At 36.3% G+C, this 20,829-nt stretch overlaps 1 protein-coding gene across 1 annotated transcript in view; it reads right to left on the bottom strand.

Annotated features, from left to right (window-relative positions):
* LOC111505101 (1-phosphatidylinositol 4,5-bisphosphate phosphodiesterase epsilon-1) overlaps positions 1–20,829 on the bottom strand; it is a 702,515-nt gene that overhangs the window by 484,577 nt on the left and 197,109 nt on the right. The gene's annotated exons all lie outside the window — the stretch shown is intronic.

The following is a 20,829-nucleotide window of genomic DNA, read 5'->3' as shown; positions in this document are numbered from 1 at the left end:
TTTGGTAATTGACTAAACAAATGAATTCCGTCGATGAGCTTTCATGCAGGAGTCAGTTGTTTTGCTACAAAGTCAGGAACGGACTACCCCCGATGGTCCACACCCCAAAACTTTGAAATGACAGATATTATTCAACAAAATAAGGTTACTTGGACAATTTTATGAATAAAAGTATTCGTGTGGAAAGTCGATCGGAGCAACGAGTCTTGATAAAAATGTAGTTTCACTAGACGACATCAAACCCGCTCGTCCACCATTATTTGAAATGAATAATTATCAAAGCAGAAATAATAATGATAACGTTAATTCAACAACATTTATAACAGGAATAATACAAAGTATGCTGAAATGAAGTCGTAAACAAAAAGTACAGTACCTATATGGAAGTTTAAATCACAATTGTGATAGCAGATATTTTTTCAAAAGAAATATCAAGTTCTGTAGATTCGTGGTGTTTTTAAACTAACAAGCTACTCTACTATGAAATATCGAATTCATTCCATATTTTGTATGTACATAATACGTGTAGAATAATCACGTTTCGTGTTGATCAATTATCTGAATCTCATGAAACTCAACATTCGAATGTTTCAAATTCTTCTTCACAGCTAAACTGTTGAGGAGTTTCACTGATAATTATAATTTTATGGGAGAAATTCTTTAACACGAATCTAAATTTAGCTGAAAAAACGCACATCGGAAAAAATATTTACTATACTAATAAAAAGCAAACGAATGAACTACAAAAACGGCTGCACATGATCAGGTGAAAAATATCCAGAGAATTATTATGTTCCATTTCTTTCACAGATGTTGACAAAAAAACCTTTTAGAAAGTTTTGATAAAAAATGAGAAACTGGAATGCGATTTTGTTTTGTTGAGTGGTGCGTTGTCATATGACTATCATTGTATTGTCAATATTCTATAGGATATTTTGATTTTTTTTGATATGGCCGAACAGTTTACATTCAATGAATATGCAGATATGCATGTATTTTATGGACGAGCATTTTGTAATGCTGCAGAAGCTCGTCGTCTGTATTCCGAGCATTTTCCCAATCGAACGGTACCGTCAAGAGAAACATTCGAGCGTGTCGATCGCAGCTTGAGGGAGACAGGTATGTAATAATTGATAATTAATTTGAGCACGTTGTTTTATTTCGATATTATTGTAGGTACAGTTTTGCCAAAACGAGGTGGTGAGGGCGCTCCTAGGACTGTACGTACCGTTGTATTGGAGGAAAATATTTTGGAAGTCGTCGCTGATGATCCTTCAATGAGCATCAGAAATCTATCAGAACAATTCCATACATCCAAGTCCACTTGTCATAGAATAATTAGGGAACAACTGCTCCACCCATTTCACATCCAGAAGGTACATGCCATGACACCTCAAGATTTTCCAGCACGACTGGAATATGCCAATTGGTTCATGGATAGGCAAAGAGAGGATATGACTTTTATTAATCGAGTTTTATTCACTGATGAAGCAGGTTTCAGTAGAGATGGAGTTATCAACTCTCATAATCTCCATATATGGGCCGAAGAAAATTCCCATGGGATATTGCAAACCAAACACCAACGGAAATTCAACGTGAATGTTTGGGCTGGTATCATAGGAAACCATCTTATAGGACCATTCATTCTACAGGACCGATTGAATGGAGAACGTTATTTGGAGTTCATTCAGAACGATTTGAATGGACTTTTGGAACATGTTCCATTGCAAACCCGAAGAGATATGTGGTTTATGCATGATGGCGCTCCTCCTCATTTTAGTTTGATTGTGCGTGACCATCTGAACCATATTTTCCACAATAGATGGATTGGTAGAGGTGGGCCATATTCATGGCCATCGCGGTCTCCGGATTCAAATCCATTGGATTTCTTTCTGTGGGGGCATCTAAAAAGCCTTGTTTACGCTACACCTATTCACACAAGAGATGCATTGTTGAATAGAATAACATTACATTGTGAAGCCATACGAAACGACCCTGGAATGCTATTTCAAGTACAAAGAGGGTGTCTTCGCAGACTAAGAAAATGTATAGAGAGAGAAGGTGGTCATATCGAGCAGTTTCTGTAGCGGATTTTTCATTTCTGTTTGCTCTTGGGGCTTTCGAGTTTCGTTAGTTAAACGTGTTTGCATTATAAAAATTCGTTATGAACATTTTACCTATCATTTCCATTTTCCTTAAAAACTAATATTTTCGAATAATGGTAGACATCTCAGGATAAATGTTGTTGAATTAACGTTATCATTATTATTTCTGCTTTGATAATTATTCATTTCAAATAATGGTGGACGAGCGGGTTTGATGTCGTCTAGTGAAACTACATTTTTATCAAGACTCGTTGCTCCGATCGACTTTCCACACGAATACTTTTATTCATAAAATTGTCCAAGTAACCTTATTTTGTTGAATAATATCTGTCATTTCAAAGTTTTGGGGTGTGGACCATCGGGGGTAGTCCGTTCCTGACTTTGAAGCAAAACAACTGACTCCTGCATGAAAGCTCATCGAAGGAATTCATTTGTTTAGTCAATCACCAAAATTTGGATGATTTTGAATATTCACTTGAAAAGTTATCAAAGAAATACATTTTTCATTTTGGTCCGTTACTTGGTACTTGTTACTTACTTTCGAGGGTCCGTTACTTGGTAACGAAGGATTTTAGGAAAAAAAGTTATGTGAAGTACTGGTGATATTTTGACCCCATCTATACATTCCCGAGAGGAAAAGAGTCCAGGGACACCCTGTATACAGATGGAAGTAAAGGTAATCGCATTACCGATTCTGTAGCCAAGGATGCGGCTGGACTAAGAATTTAAAGATCCAGTGGCACCTACGGCCTGATGACTTCGACATTGCGGAACTAGCCAAATGTGACACTCATGCTTATTTCCTAAGAAGATGGGATGGAATACCATAATATGGGGCTAGTAGACATATCTCTATGCAGGATGTGTGAATAGGAAGATGAAACTGTCAGGCCTGTTCTTTGCGAGTGTCTGTAGTTATCGTCAATAAGAGAGTGTGTCTTCGGTGAGATGTCTCCCAGTGACCTGTCCACCTTCCTGAAAAGTATAGAATGGACGATAACCTAGGAGGATGTACAATGAATCACATCTGGCCTAAGTGCTGTGGGCCTACACTCACCCGCCCTACTCTACAGATATAGATACAGAATGAACAGAAAGTTCCTTGCATGCACGTAACAAAATACCTGGGGTTCACTCTCAACAGATTCTATACCACACAGTGGCTAGGACTAGTGACAGCCGCTCGAAAAAACCTCTGTCCCATCATTTGGACGCAAAAATAACATGGAAGTAGTGCTTCTAATCAAGACACAAATCGTCATGTATGTCTACACTGATTGGGGGGCGTGCATAGATTCAAAGATCAATAAACGTCTGCAGATGTCTGTGAACATCTGCACCCAGGGCGTAGATGTTTTCCTGAGAAACCAGGTACAATGAACACAAACGCTCGTAATTGAGCGGGGGTGGACGGATGAGATTCTAGCTTCTTCACATATCAACCTAGTGAAGAAATTTTTATTTCAGGACACTCAACTCCAGAGGTACGTTGAAAAGCATTTGCGGTTCAGCCTAGCACCACTGTAGGGAATATGACAGACCAAACAGCTATGTCTAGTATTGGACTACGAGTGCTTTATTTCAAGTTTCCTTACGATTGAGAAATATTGAAAAATATGAATCGATGTTCAAGTAAAATGAAGTTATGTTGTTTTCATTCTGTAAATGGACTATTTTTCAGATTTGAAGGTTATCCGATGTTCCTGAGAAATTGAAAAATCAACAAAGTGGAAGAAATCAGCAAAAGCCGATACCTACCCAAGATTATTTCTCCAGTATCTTCGAAACCAAGAACTTCAACTTCGGTCAACTTTTGGTTGTCATTGGAAGTTCTATGATGTGGAAAAATCCCTCTGAAAATATCGAAGATATGTGAATTAGTCAGATAACACATATCAGCTAGAGGTGAAGTTTTTGAAAATGAGCTCTAGTATATGTAGTAACTTTAATATAGAAATTGAGATTAGTCCCGATTCAAATTAGTTGAATTTTGAATTAAATGATTGTGTTATTAGTAGAAACTATATCAAAAAGCTTTAATCTAAATTACAAAATTCAATACGGTCGTCATCTGAGTCGACTGGTGTGGTGAACCGACTCCAAAACACGCAAAGAAGCTTCAGTCGTCTAGAAAGTTTATTGTATCAGTATTTTGTGAAGAACATGTTATAATGAATATCACTAGTTCGGACTTCCATTGTCTAACACAGGGGTCTCCAAACTTTCGGGCCTTCGGACCATAATGATTTTTTCAGTTTGTTCCAAGGGCCAATTTCTGCCCTTAACTATATTTCTGGATTAGAATAGTGGCAAAGTGCGTGACCTAAGCAAACTTACGCTTTTTTTGCATTTCAATTATCATTGTGTATTGTGACACTTAACTTTTTCAGCTACCCGCTAGGTGGCATTAGGCGTAATTAAATATTTGGAATTACCGCATTGGTTCGAGAAAGTTCTGGTTCTAGCTAGTGTATTCCGATCACCTCGAGATGGCAGTAATAATTGCAAATAAAAAGGCTAGCGGCGCAACTGCGAGTTAGTCTGCGTAGGAAATGCGAAGGAAGCGAAACTGTCCATTGTGAAATGAAGTAACACCCGTCAATAAAAGTATTTTGATTTGACTTATTGTTTTTATGTGGGATTTGTTATTATGGAAAAGAAGGGAAAAATCGACAGTGAATGCAGAACGTCCAAGAAAAATAGAACTTTCAGTATTTTGTGATTGAGTCCAGTAATAAGGCGCTAAGTTTAATTTGTAATGAAACCATAGCTGTTCTCAAAGACTATAACATTAAACAACACTATGAATCGAAACATCCAAGTTACTCCAAGTATACAGGAAGTTTGCGGAAGGAAAAATTTGAAGCTTTGAAACGTGGACTCAAATCGCAGCAATCTTTGTTTACCAAAGCGAATACTGAATAAGAGTCTGCATCTCGCGCCAGCTTTCGTGTGGCTCTTGAAATCGGAAAACGTGGAAAACTATGGAGAAATGATAAAAGAATGCTTGATTACAGTAGCCGAAGAAATATGCCCCGAAAAGGTGTCAGTTTGTCAGCAAACACCGTGGCTCGGAGGGTGCAAGACATCGCAGAAAATATATCATCTCAACTGTCTGGCAAAAATGGACATCATGAGTGGTTTTCTCTAACATTGGATGAGTCAACGGATGTGTCAGATACTGCTCAGGTGTTGATTTTTATTCGCGGAGTAGATAAAAGCTATGAAGTGTATGAAGAACTTCTTGATATTGATAGTATTCACGGCACGACAACTGGAGCAGATATTTTTAAGGGAGTTGAAAATGCCATTAATAAAAAGAACCTTCGATGGAGAAATTTGAAATATATATCAACTGATGGAGGCAAAAATATGTATGGTAAAAATAAAGGAGTGGTTGCACTTGTGTCAAAGGCTGTAGAAAATGATGGTGGTTCAAAACCATTAGTCTTAGATTGTATCATTCATCAACAGTCCTTGTGCGGAAAATATTTGGACATGTCTGAAGTTCTAAAACCAGTCATATCAGTTGTTAACTTCATCAGATCCACTGGGCTGAGTCACCGACAATTCCACGAGTTTATTCAACAGATTGGAGAAATTGATTTACCATATCATACTGCCGTACGCTGGCTTAGTTGCGGAAAAGTCCTTAAGCGCTTTTTTGAACTTAGAGCAGAGATCGAAATTTTTTTTAAATTAGAAGCAGCGCCCTTTTGCCGATTTAGAAAATAGTGAATGGATGTGGAAGTTAGCCTTCTATGTCGATTTTACAAATCATATGAACGAACTGAATTTGAGATTGCAAGAAGAAAATCAGCTTCTCCCTGATTTATACACCAATATCAAATCTTTCAGGCAGAAAATAATACTATTTCAATCGCAACGTAAAAAATGTTTCACACATTTTGAAACATGTGAAATATTCAGCACACTACAGACACTGAATTTCCCGTCAATTTTGCAATCGAAACTTTGAGTGCTTTGAAGATAAATTTTGATACTCGTTTTTCAGATTTTGATGTCATTGCGAATGAAATTAAGATTTTTCAAAATCTGACATTGAAACCCTGGCTCCGGAAGTCCGAATGGAAATTATTGATTTACGGTGCAGTGATATGCTTAAGAACAAATATCAAAATTCATATTTGTTGGAATTTTATAAGAGTCTTCCACTGGAACAATTTGATAATTTGCATAAATTTGGTAGTGGGTTGTTTTCTGTTTTTGGTACTACTTACTTGTGTGAGAAAACGTTTTCCAAGATGTACACAAAGAATGTTTACAGATCTCAATTAACCGATGAGCATCTTAAATCTCCTTTGATAATTGGTACAAGTAAAATTGATCCACAACTACAAAGTAGTGTCGGTGGAAAATCACAATAACATAAACCTCATTAGTGTTTTTGTTTTACTGTGATTCATTTCAATTATTTGTTACTTAATAATATGCTTAAACTTAGATACTTAAGATAAGTTTTTTTTGTCATCATTTCCGTCGTTAAGTTTCACCTTGCAAGTAAATAAAACCGAGTAATTATCATTCGGTGTTTTCTTCTTCAACTCATCACAGCAATTGTAACAACAATTAGGTAATCATTGGCTGTCGCAGGCCAGATTGATGACAGTAAATCATTGGCTGTCGCGGGCCGGATTGATGACACTGGCGGGCCGGATTTGGCCCGCGGGCCGTAGTTTGTAGACCCCTGGTCTAACATATGAAATGATTTGAAATCCCTGAAACAAGTAATAGAAAAAGAATTAAAAATGAAGAGCTGAAAATAACAACTATATTAAGCAAAATTAACCTGAAATGATATAATAGTGAAATAAAATACAAGTAAAAATAGACCAATTGAACAAAAAATAAAGAAATATAAATGCAAAATAACAATAAAAAGTTAAGAGATTCCAAGCCACGTTAGTTCACGACGTTTCGATTGTTCGTATCTATAATCGTCTTCGGGTGATGACTGGACTGATTTTTCCGAGAAATGACTATTCATGGGTCGTTGGGGTGCTTTCACTTATCCCCGCTTTCCATTTCTTCCTCTTCACTGGTTCAGCGGGAGATGACCGTTTGGCGGAAGTTGGCCATTTTTCGCTTGATGATGGGTTTCAATATATTGCGTATATCTAAGCTAGTTTGGCTGAATACGTTGTTGAACAGCATGTATGCGGCTTCCTTGAATTTTCTCCTAAACCAATGTTCCTCTCTGTGTATGATCTCAGCTTGGGACCACTCGATGGTGTGTTGATGGGTCCAAACATGGTCTGCTATTCCTGATTTGCTGGTTTTTCCTCGCTGTGTGTGTTTCTTGTGCTCGGCAATGCGAACATTCAATGGCCTCTTAGTTTCACCAATATAGGATTTTCCGCACTCACAGGGTATTCCGTAAATGCAATTTTTGGAATCGCAGTCCGCGTTTGGTGGCCTGGTTTTCGTGAGGCTGCTACGGATAGTGTTACCGGATCTGAAGCAGGTTCTGATGTTGTACTTGGAACCAATTTTTCCCATCCTCTCCGATAATCCTCTGATGTACAGAAGTGCAAGCACTGGTTGTGATGGCTTCTCTTCCTTGCGAGGCTCCTGCTGTCTTTTAGCCAAAGTCTTTTCTACCATCGCTTTGGAGTAGCCATTCCGTTGAAGATCATTTTTGATGCCGAGAAGGAATAGCCTTCTCGAGACCTTCATTCGTATTACAGAGCCCGAAAGCACGGTCTCATAGAGTTTTTATGATTCCTCTTTTAGTCAATTGATGGTGGTTGGATTCGTGGTTCAGATATTGTCCCGTATGAGTGGGTTTTCGGTATAGAGATGTTTCCCATTTAGTGTCGGTCCTCTTCACCAAAACTTTCAAGAATGGCAATTCGTTGTGGATTTCCTTCTCCATTGTGAAAGTGTGAAAAGGTCTCATGCTATTGATGTGTTTCAGGAAGGCATCAAGTTCAGTATTCCCATGGTTTCATATTATGAAGGTGTCGTCAACATATTTCAACCAGACTCAAGGTTTCTTTTGAGCTTCTTCAATGGCCAGAGTTTCAAACCACTCCATATATATGTTGGCTATGACTGATGTAAGTGGCGATCCCATTGGCAGTCCCATTGGCAGGCCAATTATCTTGTCTAAATAATTCTCCTTCACTTGGAAATAACAGTTTCGTACACAGCATCCTAGTAATTCCATAATTACTTCTATAGGTAGATTCGTTCTCTCTTTCAGGTTCCCTCTTCGGATAGCTTTCTCTGTATGATTTGGAATGCTTCTTCGACCGGAACGTTGGTGTGAAGGCTTTCCAGGTCGAAGCTAATTAGTTGATTTTCCTGTGTGACTTCAATTGACCCTAGTCGTTCAACAAAATACATTGTATTCTTCACAAAAGACGATGAATTTCCTTGTAATGGTTGTATTATGGAAAGCAAAAATCTAGACAAGTTTTGAGTAGCCGAATCTCAGGAGCTGATGATCGGTCCAAGCGGAACGTTCTTCTTGTGGATTTTGGGTAATCCATACAAGTGAGGGGGCTTACTGTGGTACGGTTTTAGCGATGATCTTTCTCTGTCCAAAAAATAGAATTGGTGTTTTTTCAAAATCTGGTACAACTTCCTTTCAATTGATGCAGTAGGGTTCCGTACGATCTTTGTGTATCGTCCCTTCTGAAGAACCTCTTCGATCTTCTGTTCATAGAGAACAGTATCCATCACCACAGTAGCGTTTCCTTCATCTGCAGATAGACTTCTGATTGTGTTGTCTTTACATAGGCCGTTCAGAGCTCTACGTTCTTCATTGCTGATGTTAGATGTTGGAACTGGTTCTCGGTCCAGCTGTTGTCTGATTATTCATCTAAATTCTCCTGCCTATGTCTGGTCAATAAGGAAACTGGTGGATTCCACTTCCGTAATTATCTTCAAAGTGGGCACAGATGTTGGTGCAATGGCGAAATTTAGGTCTTTCCTCAACAAGGATTCCTCTATTCCCGTGCGCGGGCGGGAACTCATGTTGATGACGTTGGCAGCTTCATAGTTGTCCTGTTTTCGGTCTGTATTTGGGCATTGTTTCCTCACTAACTTTCCCCACTTTCTGTTGTGGGTATTCTCCATGTCTTGGCGGATCTTCAAGCACGTGCTTTCAATTTTAGCAAAGATTGGTTCATGATCACCTTCCAATATCTCTCTTCTTATTTCTTCAAATCTTTGAGAACTAATCAGTGCTTGTTATTTTCAGCTATTCATTATTAGTTCTTCTTTTTTCAGTTGTTTCAGGGATTTCAAATCATTTTATATATTGAACAATGGAAGTCCGAACTAGTGGAATTCATCATGAAACATTATCAATCACCTTCAAATATACATGTTATAATATTCACCAACCATCTTGAAAAGAGAAAAATCATCAACTGCGATTATTACATTTCATTATTGGAGCATTCGAAGGACGAAATCGCGGAAAAAACGGCCCCATTAGAAGAAAATGAAAGTGCTGTTCCATCAAGTCAATGCACCGTGTCACAAATCAATGAAAACGATGGCAAAATTACATGAATTCTGTAATTCTGTTCTCAGATCGTAATAAAATGCTCGCTGGAAAGAAATTTAGCACTGATGGAAAGGTAATCGTCGAAACTGAGGGTTACTTTGAGGATAAATACAAATCGTACTATAAAAATTATCGATAAATATAACCGGTATAATTGTTGTATTGCCATTGAAAGCAAATATATTGAATAATGAAATCAAATGTTATTAGTTTTTTGTCAGCCTACACGTGTACATGAACTGAATTGTTTCATCAGATAAGTAGGATAGAGATGTAATGGATATGTCCAGATGTTTATTGAAAAAGGCAAGAATGAATAACAGATTATGGCCAGAAATAATCAAGAGTGCAACTTTTTTGAAAAAAGGATTAATATTAATACTGTAGGAAAATTAAAACTTGACGAAAATCCTAAAATTGAATAATTGAGAATATATGGTAATGAAGTTTTTGTGAAAGTACCCAAACAACAGAGAAGTTCAAAGTTGGATGAAAAAAACAGGTTTAGGTGATTTGTTAGGATACGAATATGTGGGTTATAAAGTTTCAGTTACTAATGAATAGTAGCCAAATATCTTGACATAATAGAAGACACAAAGTGTAATTGTTCAAAATCAAAAGAGTCAGTAAAAAGTACTATGAATGGAAATGAAGTTGAAAATGAAATTGACATTTCAAATGAAAGTGAAAATGAATAAGAAATTTCAAATAGCAGTTCAGAAAATGAAAATTTGAATTTGGGGATAAGACAGTCAACTAGGAAAAAATCCTTTAAGGTTCAATGACAAAAACCATGTTCATTATCAAGATGAGCAACGAGAACAGTTCTCAACAGTTCAGCCTCGAGAGCAAGAACGATTCCGGACTTTTCAAAACAGTTTAGAATCATTTCGCAGTCGAAACCAGAAAAGAAGATTCATTAATCCGAAATCAACCTCAATAAACCAGAACGCTCTATATCAACTGCGCATGATCCTGACATCCTAGAACCTGAATTTCGTAGAACCAGAACAAACCTATTAATTAAAAATCTATTGTGGCAGTTGTATCGCCAACAGCATATGCAGGAATAACTTCTGTGAAGAATCCTGCACTGACACCTTTCGGATATAATTCAATGCCCTTCGTAGTATTAGCCAGGAGAGTAGTTGTTTTCTGATAGGTGTCAGTCCAATAACCTACAGTGTAGGGAGTTGAGACTGGCCTGAACGAATTGTTCTTTTAGATGATAACTCTATTATTCAAAAGATTACAAATGGAAGATTTAGGAGTAACCAAAACTTTTTAGGTTATTAATGTAAGTTATGAGAGATCCCCATTACGCAGATCCCCAAATGAAAGAGTTCTTAAACAGTGAAGTTGGTGGTGTACTGAGTTGAACCTCAACCTCTCTTCGATGTTCCAGGCTATCAAGGTTGCAAGTGATGTTCACGTCTCCAATCAGGCGAATGATTCTTTTCTTGATGGAATCCAGTAGCTTCTGGGTATGCTTTACGGGCGGAGCTCAGTACTTGTAAACAATACTCCAAAGAAGGTCTGATCTGAGGTTTATAAAGCATCAAAAGACAGTTTTTTGGTACGGAACAGTGTTCCAAGCTTGAATTAGTCTTTGTTTCCTCAACTTTGTGGTTTGTGAATTTTTTCATCGTGGGTAATTTCCAGTTCAGCTTACTCTTTGAATTAATCCATTGGAACATACTGTGTCTAAGATTCTTAGGTTTTGAGTCTACTATCAAATTCACGAGAAATATAAAAACATAATCTTTCACGGCCGGAGTCACGATTGAAAAGAATCCGGGCTAGTAGGATGTTGTCAAATGGAACCCAAAGTACCAAATGTTTCGTCTTTTACCGCGGCAGACAAATATTATATCTAGAAGTATTTTGCTGAGACTTCGTGATATAACTTTCTCGCAGTAAACGCGCATCCCACTGATGATGTCTGCCGCCGATGAAACAATTGGTAAGTCAGGTTTAATTCGATCATGGCCCAATAACCCAGATTTTGTTTTCTTCAATCAGCAATTGAGAGTTGTGTTAAATTCCATTTCAAATGAGAATGGGAGAACCACAGAAATATTTCCATTTTCATCAATACTGAATCAATCGTACTGAAACAGTAATTGAAAAGAAATGCATATTCATGGTCCACAACCCCAATCCAATTATACCTCCAATAGTTAAAGAATACTTTATTAAAAAATTTCGTTTCGGTGTTTTGAATTGATAATTAATAACCGATAACCACTGAAGCGTCGAAATCAAGATCCAATTAGGTATCCCGTTGAACTAAATTCAGGATCCGGCATCGAGGGATTTTCTAAATCGTGCATTCAAGCGAAGGAAGTGGAAGAAATCAATAGATGTTATGCTTTGAGATCTCTCACTTAGTATTCTCGTCCTGTTGCTAGCAGTAAAGACTCGCCGCAAAACACATGCAAATTCAGCATTTTGTTCCATATCCCTCGTGTTACTTGATGACGGGAACATTAGTTTACTTGGTGTTTGAAATTGGGTCAACATAAAAAGTGGAAATTTTTCAAACTGGTCCAGGTAATATCAAGGAAACGGAATAAGAACTTCAATAACAGTTGGGACGATGGAAAAATGCGCAAACCTCATCAATTTATACATCCCATATACATCAACTTACTGGTTTAAACTAATGAAAACGAAAAGATGTGGCTCTGAACAGCCTAAATGTCCAAAGAAAAATTGCTTTCATTGTCGAAACTCACCAACAGCGAAATACTTCGTTTCACGATTTTGGGTTAATTTCATAAAATTCTTTTGCACTTCAATGATCATTTCCCGTAAACATATTTTGTATTCCGTTTCTTCACTTCCGATATCTGCCTATTCGTATTTCATTTAGATAATTTGACTATGATTCATTTATAGAGTGTGCACTAATGTCATTTCATTTGTAATTTTTATATCACTTCGAATGTATTTTACTATTCAATCAGATTTTCGTGTATGAGATCTTCATAATTAGAACAAATAAATATATGTCTGTCTATCTATCTACCTATTTATCAATTTTTTCTTGGAGAAGAAAACATCTTCAAGAGATGACGGTCGTTCCGTAGTGATGAATTTTTACCACCTGAAACCTCTCCTCCTTCCACTGAAATAGACCTATCAGGCTAGCATGGCGAATCCATCAAAATTGCAAAAAAAATTACATCAATTTGTAGATAAATAGTCGCTAATTAGTTGACAAAACAACGATGTTATTGCTCGTGCTGCTGCTCGTGCAATAAATTATATACTTTTCCTTTGATCTTCACAGAAGATTAAGTTACCATTCAGTTGCTAAACCTCAGATATAGCAAAACATTTTTGAATTTTTTTTTTTTTTTTTCTGATCTTGCTATCTTGAAACTGGTTTTTCCTGGAATTGAAGATTTTCTAAATTTGTTGCTCACCAAAAGTAAACTTAAATACACCTTGAGTTCAAAAAAAATCTGTTTAAAATCTGTTTTTCCGTTAACCAGCTGTCGCACCCCTACGAACGACAACCCTCAGAAGTCGAAACTTGTGCGAGCTAAAGATTAACGAGGTCTTACCTTTTAACGTGTGATTCCTAACACGGGTTGGACGATAGCAAGTAAAGATCGATCGTTCAGAATAGGGCTTGAACCACCGACCAACACGGCAGTCAATTCGAGTGAGTGAACAAAGCACCCACGCCGAACCGCTTGGCTACCGATCGACCAACCGAGTATTAGCAACAAAATAGTTGAAACCGATCGTCCGATTTTAATTTTTTTTTTCATTTTCCACGTTCTTGCTATCTTGAAACTGGTTTTCCTTAGAATAAAAAGTGTTTCAAATTTGTTGTTCACCAGGAGTATCAGCAACAAAATAGTTGAACATCTTCAATTCCAGGAAAAACCAGTTTCATGATAGCAATTACGAAGAAAATGAAAAAAAAATTAAAAATCGGCCGATCAGTTCCAACTATTTTGTTGCTGATACTCAAGTTGTATTTGAGTATGCTCCTGGTGAGCAACAAATTTAAAACACTTTTTATTCTAAGGAAAACCAGTTTCAAGGTAGCAAGAACGAGGAAAATAAAAATGGGCCGATCGGTTTCAACTATTTTGTTGCTGATACTCAAGTTGTATCTGAGTATACTTCTGGTGAGCAAGAAATTTGAAACACTTTTCATTCTAAGGAAAACCAGTTTCAAGGTAGCAAGAACGAGGAAAATGAAAAAAAATTGAAAATCGGCCGATAGGTTTCAACTATTTTGTTGCTAATACTCAAGGTGTATTTAAGTATACTCTTGGTGAGCAACAAATTTATAACATCTTCAATTCCAGGAAAAACCAGTTTCAAGATAGGAAGATCAGAAATAATTAAAAAAAAAAATATTTTTTTTTGCTATATCTAAGGTTTAGCAACTGAATAGTAACTGAATATTCTGTAAAGATCGAAGGAAAAGTATATAATTTATTGAGTTACTTTGCTACCTTTATATCACGATAGCATTATTTGCGATTTCTAGGGATCGGCTATATTGCTATATTGTCATGTAGGCCACAATATGATCATCCACCAGTTTCTATTTAACCACGATCATATACATGCTTTTTGGAACACCCGTGTCCTGAAAACGCTTTTTTGAAAGAGTAATCCACTTCTCTGAGTGTCCTCTCTTTCCAATCTTGTATATTTAGAATTGAGTTAATCTTCTAAAGTTGTCATCATTTCATTTAGCTTGACGTTTACATACTTTCTGGAACACCCGTGTCTTGATAACGCTTTTTTGAAAAAGTAATCCACTTCTCTGAGTGTCCTCTCTTTCCAATCTTGTATATTTAAAATTGAGTTAATCTTCTAAAGTTGTCAACATTTCATTTAGCTTGACATTTAGTCACTAGGTTTTCCTTAAATATCATTTCAGCTGTTTCCAGTTACCACCTCTTCCATCTTTTTCATAAGGATTTCAATAGGAGGAACTCCTGCTATTACCTCCGCCGCTTCTGCCGATCCAGTTCTGTAGGCACAGCAAATCCTTCAAGTCATTTTTCTCTGTAGATTCGTAAACTTCGACAATAGGTTTTTGTTTTCCAAAACTGTCGTGTCGTGTCGTGTCCAAAAATTGCTTGTGTAAGGTAGTAATCTACTTCTCCAAAGGGTCGGGTAACCCAGCTCTCTATGTTGGGTCGCTACGTCCATCTCCCATAGAGACCACTGTCTCATTTCTGTTGCCACCTACGTATGGGGTTTTTCCTGATTGCATTTATTCCCAGACCACTGTAGCGTTCCATTCTCGTCATCACTTGAATTTCTATCGGTGAAACCCTCTCTACCACGAATGCTGCTTTGGCAGATTATACTCGTATCTGTCTATCTATCGATCTATCTATCTATCCATCTATCTTTCTAGCTATGTTTCTTGTCAGAGGAGAGGAAATCTTCAAAATACTACTGTTCTTAAAAGTGTTCTAGGTATCCACAGTTTCTTAAATCATTTCACAATTGATTTTATAATGAAAGTTATCCATGAACAATGTCTATATAGCCTGGACAATGCCATCATATCCGAAATAGTGACTCGAGAGTTAGAATCGAAACCTCTACAGTAAGAGCACCCCAATGAAGCATTTTTTTCGTACACCAGAACTAGATAATTTCTCTCGACTTACTACTCGCTAAAATTTTTAGCGCATTATCATCTGATGATGCTAACTTGGTTGAAGAAACGTGGGTCAAGAGAATGTGATCTATTTCTAGTTCGACTGCGTTAACTTATTATATGTAAATGCCATCGTTAGAGCAAACCCATCTATACATTTCACATTGTATGTGGACAGTGGGTACGTCCATATTTTTCCTTATTAGTCAGTAAGCTATGCTTGAAAACAGGCAGTGAGCAAATCTAAGGAAATGAATTCCAAATGTTCAAACCAGTTTCGGATATACCTACAGAGTAGCTTAAATGGACTGACACCTATCAGAAAACAACTATTCCTCTGGCTGATACCACGAACGGCATGGTATTAGCCAGGCGACAGGCGTCGCAAAATAATGGATATTATTCATAGGATTCACAGAAAATTTCCTGCATATGAAATTGGCAATACAACTGAAAGAGTCGATCTTCAATTTTGGAACGGGCACACCTGCAAATCGATTTCGTGCTCGTTAGCCACTTGTCAGTGCAAGATAGTACCCACTCGTCAGTGCAGGTTTGTTACGATCAGTTTCGATTTATTAGACCATTTTCAAGTAACTCTAATAAATTTAAACAGATCGTAACGAATAATAAAGTTAGTAGAAATTGGACAAAAGTTATTTTTTTCATTCTATATCCAATATGAATTTCTACAAAACAAATAGGTCATCAATCGAACAAGTATGTTTTTGTGTTGTGCAATTTGAACTCTGTCAAAACTAATAAGCAAATCGACACTATTACTATAGTATCGATACTTTTTTTACGAACTACCATTTTTGAGATATAACGATTCAAAAAGTTGTAAAGTTGTAATCGTCATAATATGCATGAGTACGCCACGTATATACATATCTGTAGTTGTAATATATATTAAAATATTTTTCTATCGGTCATTGTAAGTTACACTTATAATATAAAATATACATAAGTCATAACTGTAAGAATATCAAGTAAAATAAATCCCAGTCCCTCAATTTATACGACATTGTAACCTTAAGACAACATCTGTCCCCTGTTCAATTGTGTGTGTGGCTGTTCATCAACATCTTTTTCAGGTATATTACCATGCTCAAGTGTGACTTGGTTATCAGCTAGAACCTACAGACTGGGGTTGGAAGTTGGTCAACAATTCATTTGGTTTGGAACCAGTCCAAACTTTACCTGCGCCGAAACCTGCGCCGAAAAAACTGCTGAACACAATTTTCTGCAACTGCAGTGCTGCAGGTGCAGTGCTGAATGTGGTTGCAAAAAATCCGGGCTGTTTTGTTTTCTGGCATGTACACATTGCCAAGGCCCGTCGTGCTCTAATATTGAATCACCAACAGTGGAGGATCCGTTTGATTCCAACGAGGCGATATGCGATACATCGCTATTAACGCAGGTTATATGTACTTAGGATGAAGATGAAGAAGAACAAGAGAAACAAGAAGAAGAACAAGGCGAATAAGAACAAGAAAATCAAGAATAAGGACAAGAAGAAGAATTTGAAAGTTACGACTCGGACGATTAAATTTCACTACTTTTTTTAACTTTTCTTTTATCTTCTCAAATTCTGCTGATATCCATTATTTTGCAATAGTTTCAAATTAAACAGGATCACAACTGACCCGTGGAATAGGCCTACTGGGGAAGTACACTACCTCATATGTGGAAACGTGTGCATACTATAACGATTACAACTTTTACAACTTGTTGAATCGTTATATCTTAAAAGCAGTAGCTCGTAAGAAAAAACGTATTGATAAATTTTTTGTAGATAATTTTATGATCTACAATTTTTATCTGAAGTATTTTTATGATAAAACTTACCGTTTTCCTAAAAATCACGAAAAACTCTTTTTTTTTACTTTTGACCTTCAACAAAATATTTTCCATACAAATTTTATTTTTAATCATACTTCAAACAATCTTACTGATTTTCAGCTTGGTAGGAATTTAGATAGCTTCGAATGTCTAAATTGACCGGACTAATACAGTACAGTGAAATGCCCCATTTTTAAGGACTAATCTTTTATAAAAGTCACCCACTGTTACTGGGCAAAGGTTAGGTTAGGTTAGGTTAGGTTGTTCAATAAACTTCTGGCCGAAATAGAATCATTTGTAACATTGAAAGCATATAAAAAATGTGTTAGGAAGTACGTGTTAAAAGGTGGATTTTACTTCTTGGAAAAGTTTCAGACTCAGATTTACTTTCATTGAACGAATAATGAACAAATTTCACGTTTTCATAGATTTATAATACAATTTAGGTCGGTGGTACTGAATAAGTAATCACCGATTGAGTTAAGGCAGAGTTAATTTTCTTAAAGACCCGATTCTCTACAAATCGACCACATTCATTACCATAAATTACGAAGCGTATTCGTTGGAAATATCGACTTTATTTACTGTGAAAAAGCATTCAGCTTCATTACAGACCTTACGCATTGTGTTACAAATCAAGGCAGAGTTTGTAGAAACAAAAGAATACTTTAGGAAATCCTCATCAACCAAAGAATCTGTGTATTTCATAATTCAAATCGGCTCGAAAGTTCCATAATTGTGGTTTCTTCAACGAACATGAATAACAAAATATACCTTTTGCATATGTTAATTTTTCGCTGTTGCCTGATATTTTGTTATGCATTGGAATACTTAAATTTGAAAGCAATTTGTTTGTGCCCATACAAATACGAATGTTTTGTGTGTTGTTTCGATACACGAAAAGAATATTTTAAAATGGAAATCAGAAACACATACCGAGTACTTCCTAAGTAAGTATTATGTTGTCTTGCTGAAGATTAAGAAACATGGGAAAAATAAATAACTGGTTCATTGAGAATCACTCTGTGTGAAACAGAGTGGAATATGAAAGTATGAAACCAATATCTCTCTCGTGTACTATTATCACCAATAAACCTGTATTTTCATTATCCAAACGAAATAAAATTACTGGTTAACGAAAAAACAGATTTACTAATTAATCAACTTGATAGTTGGATTAGAAATTTTTATGGTACATACAATTTCAGAAAGGTCAAAGTTGTCATCATCAATAACAAGATTCAGCACATTTCTATAGTCACGGTAGTATCATCATAAAAATTTCGGAAAATTTGGATGATAAGAATCTGTCATATCCATTTCGGGAATATTGAGATAATAGATTATTCAAAACCAAACGCTCTCTTCATGTAATTTTTTTTCGGTCGCAGTTTTTTCCTTCATAATTTTTTTTTCAGCGAATCTTTTTAATTTCTGTACAGATTCTTTCAGGGATTTCAAATCAATTTATATCATATCAGACAATGGAAGTTCGAACTGATGAAATGCACCACGAAACAATGTCAACCACCTTGAAACAAAATATAAAAATTTCCTTCCTGTTGTCGCACAACCAGAAGTTGTCCTAAGATGAAAAACAGAGGTTGCATCTTTTGGTGCAACCAACTGATCTTCAGCCTTTCCCGTTTATTTAATGTATCATTATGGGAATAAAGACCTATTATAATTATTATTATTATTAAGTAGATGTACCCAAAACGATCGTACCTTTTTACGTCTTCTCCTTCTCCACAAAATAAGAAGAAGTAGTGCTTCTTCTGCGAAACCCATATTGAAACTGGCACTCAACTCTGACACCACAAAATATAGATGTCAGTTGCCTCAACTGCAAGTGCGGTTTATATGACTGCAAGTCGACCACAAAAATATGGTTGGGTCAACCACGAAGTGCAGTCAACGTGGCCACAATGTTGTGGTTGCCTCAAATGCAAATATGTGGTCCGTGTACAGCCGGACTTACACTTACACTCCCATCTTTCGGGATACAAGTTTAAATACATTTCCGATGTCCTAACACTGTTTCTATCGTATCTGTAACAAATTTGTATCATATCTCTTTTTCCTTCATTCGTGAAAGACATTTTTCGCCAAAAATTCAATGACTAGTACAATAACAAAATGTCATTGAGTGTAACAAATTGAAAGTCAAATCTAGAAACATCAAAGTCAAAGAATTAATTTTTTTCGATATCTCCAATTTTTCGAAAAAAACTAATGACTCATGATTCATCATTGAAAAGGTAAAATCTGATTCTATTCAAAACAACCCTGTATAAGGAGAAGACAGATCGTGGGATAGCGAAACATACTCTAAAATCAATTGGTGATCATGTTATAGAATGGAGTGAAACAAAATTGATCAAGGAAGGAAACTCATGAGAAAATCAGAAAACTCTAAGAATTCACATATAATTATTCTTTCAACAGGTAACGATTGTATTTCAAATAGCTAGTATATGTATTCATGTAGACTATCCCATATACCACCTGGATATTTCATTCTTTCGGAGCATGTAAAAAGAATTTAAGCTTTTCACAATTTGAGGCGATGGTTTCGAAGTGATTTTTAGATTTTGAAAGCGAAAAAAAGATTGTTTTTGGATTCGTCGACTCCTAAAGAGAGCTGAGTATGATTCAATTTTTATGAATTGATTTGTTCAATTTGTAGGCAAAATTAATTATTACAAGTGTCTTACGGCAAAACATCGATGCCTACCAGTGAGGATAACATTGTTCCATGTAAGTGAAATTTTTACCTTTCATTTAGTATACTGTGTAGAAATCCTGTGAATTACATCTGTACAATCTGAGTAGAAAAAAGTGTTTTTTGTATAATTCAGTATTTATATATATATATATATATATATATATATATATATATATATATATATATATATATATATATATATATATATATATTTGTATCTATATCCTGAACCCGGAAGTCACGCAGGTAGCTATAGCTGCCTACGTGGTGATGTTAGATAATGCCTGGGAATGCTGGGTCTTCTAATTGAAACCACAAATGTGCGGTTGGCTCCTGTTGGTGACACCGTGCATATGTGATGTTTTTTTTTTTTCATTTTTGGTAACCAGTTGTTGTCCACCTTTGCAATTGGCTGCACCGCGCTGATGAGGCCAATACCCAGAAACACGTGTCCGTGGTTTGCCTCTATATTTCTTGAGTGTCATGTCTACGAATTTCCTCCTTTTGATTTATATATATATATATATATATATATATATATATATATATATATATATATATATATATATGGTCAAAAATACTGAGTGCGCATATAAGCAAAATTTTAAAAAAATATGGCTCTTTTTTGGCACCCCGAGAAAAAATCATAATACAAAAAAAAATGGAATCAGTACAAAGTATGGCCTCCACGCTGGTTTATTACGGCCCTACATCTATCGTGCATCGACAAAATGAGATTGTCAATGTCTTGTTGAGGTACATTTGCCCATTCAGCGATTAAAAGCTCTCTCAATTGAAACGTTGTGTGAATGTTCCCCATATGCGAACTAATTCTTCGTTGAAGGATGTCCCACACATGCTCGATGGGATACAGGTCCGGTGATTGTGCTGGCCATGGCCATACATCAACTCCTTCGTTGGTGAGCCAGTCAGTCACTAGACGCGCGACATGTGGACGAGC

Source organism: Leptinotarsa decemlineata, unplaced genomic scaffold, assembly GCF_025532065.1.
Source record: "Leptinotarsa decemlineata unplaced genomic scaffold, Ldec_3_MD MMD2_tig00000199_RagTag_RagTag, whole genome shotgun sequence".
Lineage (NCBI taxonomy): Eukaryota > Metazoa > Arthropoda > Insecta > Coleoptera > Chrysomelidae > Leptinotarsa > Leptinotarsa decemlineata.
The sequence above is the reverse complement of the archived record's forward strand: the minus strand, read 5'-3'. Positions and strand labels throughout refer to the sequence as shown.